Source organism: Penaeus monodon, chromosome 2, assembly GCF_015228065.2.
Source record: "Penaeus monodon isolate SGIC_2016 chromosome 2, NSTDA_Pmon_1, whole genome shotgun sequence".
Classification (NCBI taxonomy): domain Eukaryota; kingdom Metazoa; phylum Arthropoda; class Malacostraca; order Decapoda; family Penaeidae; genus Penaeus; species Penaeus monodon.
In genome coordinates, this window is record NC_051387.1 from 48,759,106 (window position 1) to 48,766,605 (window position 7,500).

The 7,500-nt window shown below is 41.4% G+C and overlaps 1 protein-coding gene across 1 annotated transcript in view; it reads left to right on the forward strand.

Moving 5' to 3' along the window:
- Nucleotides 1-89: 89 nt before the first annotated feature.
- LOC119583414 (post-GPI attachment to proteins factor 2-like) overlaps nt 90-7,500 on the forward strand; it is a gene marked incomplete at its 3' end in the record, with an annotated part of 46,591 nt that continues 39,180 nt past the window's right edge. Inside the window, 1 exon segment of the mRNA XM_037931884.1 lies at nt 90-112.

Here is a 7,500-nt window from a genome sequence, read left to right on the forward strand (position 1 = left end):
CGCCGAGGGAGCGTGTGCGCGTGTGCGGGTGCGTGCGTGCGTGTGTGCCGGGACGCTGGAGGAGAGAGAGGGGAGTGGTGCAGTGTGTTCCCGGGATCGATACCTTCGGCAGGTTCGTCTCTGGCGCTCCGGTCCGCTCTCGGGTCCGGGCGAGGCGGGGAGGGGGAGGGGGAGGGGCGGGGAGGCGCGGAGGGGACGCCGCCGTCACTAAGGTCCATGCCGGTCTGCTCCACCCCTTCGGCGCCCACGGAGGCCTCCACCACGCCCATGCTTCCTCCTGCGTGTTGGTCGCCCTCGCGTGCGGTGGGGGCGGGGGCGGCGCCGGGTGTCCCAGGAGCTGCATGGGCGTGAGTGCGGGCGAGCGAGGCCCTTCGCGATCACGCTGGATTACGTCTACCTGCTTGCATGGGAGGAAGAACTCGAGCATTGTTGTGCGGGCGGCGGGCTCGGGGCTCGTGACGCAGCGGCGAGGGCGGCCTCCTGCTGTTTCTGCTTATACTGCCGTGTATTACGGTCCGCGCCACCGCCGAGCCCGTGTCCGTCGCCGTGTCCACGACTTTCCCCTTCGTGCCCGGGCGGAGAGCGAGGTCGTGCGGCCGACGGCGGCGGCGTGAGCGGCGGCGCGACGTAAACACGACGGAGTGGCCAGGGAACGCAAACACTGGCAGGTGGCCAGACCCGCATTTGGCACAGGTGACACTAGTACCCGCCAGTGCCCAGTGTCGAGGGACAGCCGCTAGTGCCAGTGCCAGTCGATCCGCACTCTCGCAGACACGGGAGTGCAGGGACCCCTGCGAGCGTGTGTGTGAACGTGTTAGTGACCGGCGGCGCTCGCTGCTCAGACACGAGGCCTGCTTCATTCTGGGCTCGAGAAATGCTCATGCTGTCCTTCCCTTTTGTCTATTCTGTCAGCCTGCTTTAGTGTTCGGAAAAGCAAGCAGGGCTGCTGTGTTGTTGCGGAAGAGGGGCTGCTTGCGAATTGATACACGCACGCTTTCCCTCACCGTTGCTTGAGAACAGGCATTTGATGTGCTTCCCTCTCTGTGGTTACGTAAGGTATGGAGGGCGCGTGATGGAAGGCCATACACGTAAACCATCGCTGTTCTGGTAATGACGCCTCCCCAAAAAGGCACGCTAGTTCTGCATTGAGTCTGAAAATAACCTCATTAAAGGTTATATAACAACTGTTTTACGGAAAGTTACCACGCCTTCAACATCTCGACCGCAGACAGAGGGGGTCATAAGGGGATTGGACAAGGTAAGGTGTGCTTGTATGCTTGTGTGCTTGAGGGAGAGTCGACGCTTCAAGGAGCAGCTGCTTCAGGAATGAGATTCGCAGCGAGGATCTGATGCTAACGATATATATATATATATATATATATATATATATATATATATATATATATATATTATATATATATATATATATATATATATATATATATATATATTATATTTTTTTTTTTTTTTTTTTTTTTTTTTTTTTTTTTTTTTTCGCGAATCGCCACAGAAGGATCTGAAGGACAGTCGAAATTCCTTTCGGCAAGGCTGTTGGAGGATCTGAAGGAAGACGAAACGTCCTCGCGCATTGCCTCAGAAGTACGTGAAAGGAACAGAAATTCCCTTATGGCCTGGACGCTGAGGGATCCGAAGGAGGACGAAACTTTCTCAAAAAAAAAAAAAAAAAAAAAAAAAAAAAAAAAAAAAAAAAAAGCCACAGAACGATCTGAAGGAGACGAAAGATTCCGCTGAACGTCCTGCCTCTGATGGATGTGAAGGAAACTAACATATCACGAAGACCTTAGCAACAACGATCTTCTGTCAACAAGAGGGGCAAAAATCGCGTTTCAGGATCGGCTCACACTCTTCCTCCACCACCCCCGCTCTACTCCACTCCACCCCTCCACCTCAGTCCTCCACCTTACTCCTCCATTCCACTCCACCCCTCCATTTCACTCTCCACTCTCCACTTTACTCTTCAACTCCACTCTTCCACCCCACACCTCCACTCCACCTCACTCCACTTCACTCGTCCACCTCACACTTCCACTCGGCTCCTCCACCCCACTCCACTCCGCTCCACTCCACTCCACTCCTAAATCTCGATTGATTACGGTGGAAGATTTGAAGAGGAGTAGAAGGGATTTGAATAAAACAGATAACAGAAAAAGAAGAAAAGAAGAAAAAAAAAAAGAGATGGAGAGAGAAAAAAAAAACGAGGGAGGAAAAGAAACAAAGAAAGAAAGAAAGAAAAAGAAGAGATAAGGAGGAAACACGCAAACACACACAAAACAACAGAAAAAAAGTAATTTGCTAAATGGAATATCAAATGACTTCAGTTTAAAGAATTAAAAAGGTGGATATTAGAAACAGGAATAAATGAGAATGATAATAGTAATGGTAACGATAATGAAAATGATAATGATAATAATGATAATTATAGTAATAATAATAAAAATGATATTAATGATTATGAAATGATATAATATAATAACAATGATAATAATGATGGCAATGATAATAATGATATTGATAATAACAATAATAGTAATAACAGTAATAATAATTATAATAATAATGATAATAATAATTATAATAATAATAAGGATAAAGATAATAATGATTACAACCCATGATGATAATGATAATGATAGCAGTAGCAATTACAGTAATAATAATGATAAATATAAAACTGATGATATTAATGATAACAAAAATGATAATAAGAATGATAGATGAAGATAATGATAATGATAATGATAATAAAGTAATATTGATAAAGACAATGGTAATGATAGTGATGATAAAATGGATAATAAAATAAATATAATGATATGATATGAATGATAGATATAATGAAAAATATATAAATTAATAATAATGAGAATATTGATGATAATGATAATAATAATAGTAAGAATAATGATGATGGCAATAATGATAATAATAATAATAATAATAATAATAATAATTATAAAATAACTAGACATAAATCAAAAGACACCAAAACATAACCACGTGGTTGGCAATATAAACAAAAAATACACAAAAAACAGGGAAACGAAATTACCTAAGTAAAAACACTACACTAAATAAATAAATAATCGAATAAACGAATAAAAAGGATAGATTAGACGAATACTCATAGGCCTTAGGGGGGGAAAAAAGGAAGGTTATCTGCAGGGAAGGGACAGGGAATGGATAGGCCTATGTAAAAAAACAAGGAGGAGGCTGGAAAAGACTGAGAAAAACTTGTTGGTCGGATGAGCAGAGGGAGGGAGACCGGGGGAGAGGAGGTTGGAGGAGAAGGGAGGGCTGAGGGAGAGGAGAGGACAGAGGAAGGACACGGGCTGGAGAGGAGAGGAGGGTTGGAGGGAGGGAGAGGGAGGGCTGGAGGGAGGGAGAAGGAGGCCTGGAGGGAGGGAGATGTAGAGGGAGGGTTGGAGGGAGAGGGAGGGTTGGAGGGAGAGGGAGGGCTGGAGGGAGGGAGAGGGAGGGAGAAGGAGGGTTGGAGGGAGAGGGAGGGAGAAGGAGGGTTGGAGGGAGAGGGAGGGCTGGAGGGAGGGAGAGGGAGGGTTGGAAGGAGGGAGAGAAAGGGAGAGGGAGAGAGAGAGAGAGAGAGAGAGAGAGAGAGAGAGAGAGAGAGAGAAAGAAAAGGAGAAAAAATATAAAGAGAGAAAGACCGAAAAAGAGAGAAGGAAAGATAAAGAGAGAATGAGCGAAATAGAAAGAGAACAAAAGAGAGAAAAGAGCGAAAGAGAGAAAGACAGAAAGAGAGAAAGAGAGAGTAAGAAAATAAGCCCCCAGTTCGTGCACGGGGAGAGAGAGTAACACAATTACCCCCCCTCCACCCCCCACCTCCCCACCCCCCACGAATGCTGCCTCTTTGCCGAAATGAGAAGCGTCTCTGGCGAACGGCGTGTCAGGTGCGGGGAGGCTGATCACTGAAGGAACCGTTTTAGTATTTTTTCTCTCTCTCTCGTTATTACTTTTGTTTTTCCTCTATGGGTGGTGTTTGTTGGTTCGGCTTGTTATTGTTGTTTTATTTCTGTTGTTGTGTGTGTGTATGTGTGTGTTTGTTTGTGTGTATATATATATTTTGAAAATCACCTTAAATTGTCATTAAGTCATCGATTTTATTCATATTACCATTATGTTTATTGGTGCTTATGTCACTGACATCTTTACCAAAGAACGGCATCATAGATATAACAATAATCTTTACATTTTTGTGGTATTTTCTTATTATTAACATCGCTGACATTATTAATATTATCGTCGGTATACTTGCAATTAAATGTCGTCATTAATTTTACTACTATCATCCTAGTCATTGCATTATTATTTATATTAATACCAGTATTATCAATATCCATCTTAGTATCATCATTATCATTGCATTCATCATCATTACTGTTATTATCATTAAACACACCTATTGTAAACATATCTCCTGTAACATTTCATTATCCTCTAAAAGTCTTAACCAGACGCTCCATATTTCGTAATAATTACCCATTTCGTAATAACTGTTCAGTCAGATTACAAACCTCTTGAGAAAGATGAACGCTTTCGGAAGAACACTGTCAGAACATTCATTGAGAACATCGGAACAGGTGACCGACACACTCTAAAAGGGAGCAAGATGAGAAACACCGAAGTGATCAATGGAATACAATGTTAGCACACCCTGATTATGAGGACACAACAACAAAAACACAAACACCACAACAACAAAAAAAACAACACACACACACACACACACACATGTGTATTTGTGCGTGTGTGTTTGTGTGTGTGTGCTTGTATGTGTGTGTGTGTGTGTGTGTGTGTGTGTGTGTGCGTGTGTGTTTGTGTGTATGTTTATTTATTTGTATTTGTGTGTGTGAAATATCTACGACGGTAGGTCAGATAGAACATTAAAACGGAGTATAACCTGATCAAGAATCAGTTACATTTAAGGGCAAGAACATGACAAAAAAAAAAAAAAAAAAAAAAAAAAATCAAACATTTGTATTCAATTCTTAAGGACTTGATTTTCTGCGTTTATTATTCCTTAAAACGGGAAAGACTTGTTAAATCGCATATAATATATGACTGTCTATAGGGTATGCATATTCTTATTTGCATCGACCATCCATATATTCGAAAAAAGAAAGAAAAAAGAAGGAAGGGAAGAAATAAATAAAGAGACAAATAAAGAGAAAGAGAGAGAGAGAGAGAGAGAGAGAGAGAGAGAAGGTGAGAGAGAGAGAGAGAGAGAGAGAGAGAGAGAGAGAGAGAGAGAAAGAAAAGAAGAGAGAGAGAAGAGAGAGAGAGGAGGGATGAGAGAGAGAGAGAGAGAGAGAGAGAGAGAGAAGAGAGGAGAGAAGGAAGAGGAGAGGAAAGAAGAGAGAAGAGAGACGAGAAGAGAGAAATGAGAGAGAGAGAGAGAGAAAGTGAGTGAGTGTGAGAGAGAGAGAGAGTGAATGAGAGAGAGAGAATGAGAGAGAGAAAGCAAGAAAAACCTCCTAATAACACATCCTAAAGAATGTACCAAGAACTGCCCAACAAAGCATCAGATTAACACGCTTCAAATTTCATGTTGTTGTGACATTAAAGAACATTAGAATACTCGCGTTTAAGATGTTGCTTTTATGTATTGTTTATATTTCTCCTCTCTCTCTCTCTTTCTTTCTTTTTCTCTTTCTCTCTCTCTCTCTCTATGTGTGTGTGTGTGTGTGAGATTGTGTGGTGTGTGTGGTGTGTGTGTGAGTTGTGTGCGTGTGTGTGTGTGTATGGTGTGTGTGTGTATGTGCGTGTGCATGCGTACGTGCGTGTGCGTGTGTGTGTGTGTGTGTGTGCGTGCGTGCATTCGCGCGTGCATGCGTGCGTGTGTGTATGTGTCCTACTTCGCTTTCACTCATGATAATGGGATCATCTCAACGAAAAAATGACATCGTGTTTCCAATTCCAGACGCAGCTTGTCTCGGCAAATTCCATAAGAATATGTATTTCGAAACCCCTCCAGGAGGCAGTTACTTCGTTGGAATGTACATAGGGGTCATGTCTGCAGCGTAAATGCAAGAGCTTATCAGCCTTAAATGTCTCGCGTTTCTGGGAGCCAACGCGGACATATCTCGCTTTCGACTCAAATTCAGTTTCTAATTCTCCGCTTCGCCATAATTGCAATTTACACTTTGCATAGTCTTCTGTTCTGCGTATCTCGTGGCTTTGCTTGCAAGAGGCTGTATTTTTTTTATTGTATTTATATTTATTTATCTATTTGCTACTTTATCTATTTATATTTTTGGATATTTTCATGTCCACACACAAAAAAAACGTATACTTATCGGCATTTTGACTTTTTTTTTTGTAATATACAAATTCCACGAAGGTTGTATTAATATATATATAATTTATCATATTTGTTTTTCTCGCATTCTTTATAGTTAGATGACAAAAAAAAAGAAAAAAAATGTGAATTGAGTATATCTATAAGATTTACTATATTTACTTTTCATAGAGCATTGATCAAAAAATGAATATGTAGGTAAATAAAAAAAAAAGAGATGAATCATGTGAAAATCTATGTTTTATTTACATGAGGTTGACTTACATATGTATCACGCTACATACATAAACATTCTGTTCAAACATGTGTATGTGTGAATGTATACATGTATGTGTGAGTGTGTACATGTATGTGTGAGTGTGTACATGTATGTGTGAGTGTGTACATGTATGTGTGAGTGTGTACATGTATGTGTGAGTATATATTTGCTTGCAAGAGTGTATACATGTATGTGTAAGGGTGTACATGTAGGCGTGAGTATACACACACATGCGTGTGTGTCTGTATGCACATACGTGTGCATATATCTGTGAGAATGAAATAGAGAAAGAGAGAAAGAAAAAAAAGAGCAAGAGAGAAAGAAATGAAAGAGAGAAGAGAGAGAGAGAGAGAGAGAGAGAGAGAAAGAGAAAGAGAAAGAGAAAGAGAAAGAGAGATAGATAAAGAGAGACAGAGAAAGAGAAAGAGAAAGAAAGAGAAAGGAAGATAGATAGATAGATAGATAGAGAGAGAGAGAACGAAAGAGGGAAAGAAAGGATCCGAGGAAAGAGGACAAAAGAGAAGGAGAGGCGAGGGCGTGGCCTTACGTGGGAAATGAGCTTTAACGCAACCTTGAGAGAAGCTGACCTTGTGAGAAAAAGAACGGCGGAAAAAAGGAACAGGTTAAGGGGGGGGGGGGGGTTCTGTTGCACACGCGAACGGGCGAAGGTGTGTGATGAGTGCGGCTGTAGATATGGCGAAGGTATATGTTGGCGTGAGATTGGGTGAATGTATGTTTGTTAGTGTAGGGAGATATACACACACTCAGACGAACAAATGAACTCCACAAACAAAAATACCACATGAGCTACACACGTCATCTCCACAAACATATATATATATATATTATATATGTATATGTATATATAGTATAAATATATATATATATATAATATATATATATATAT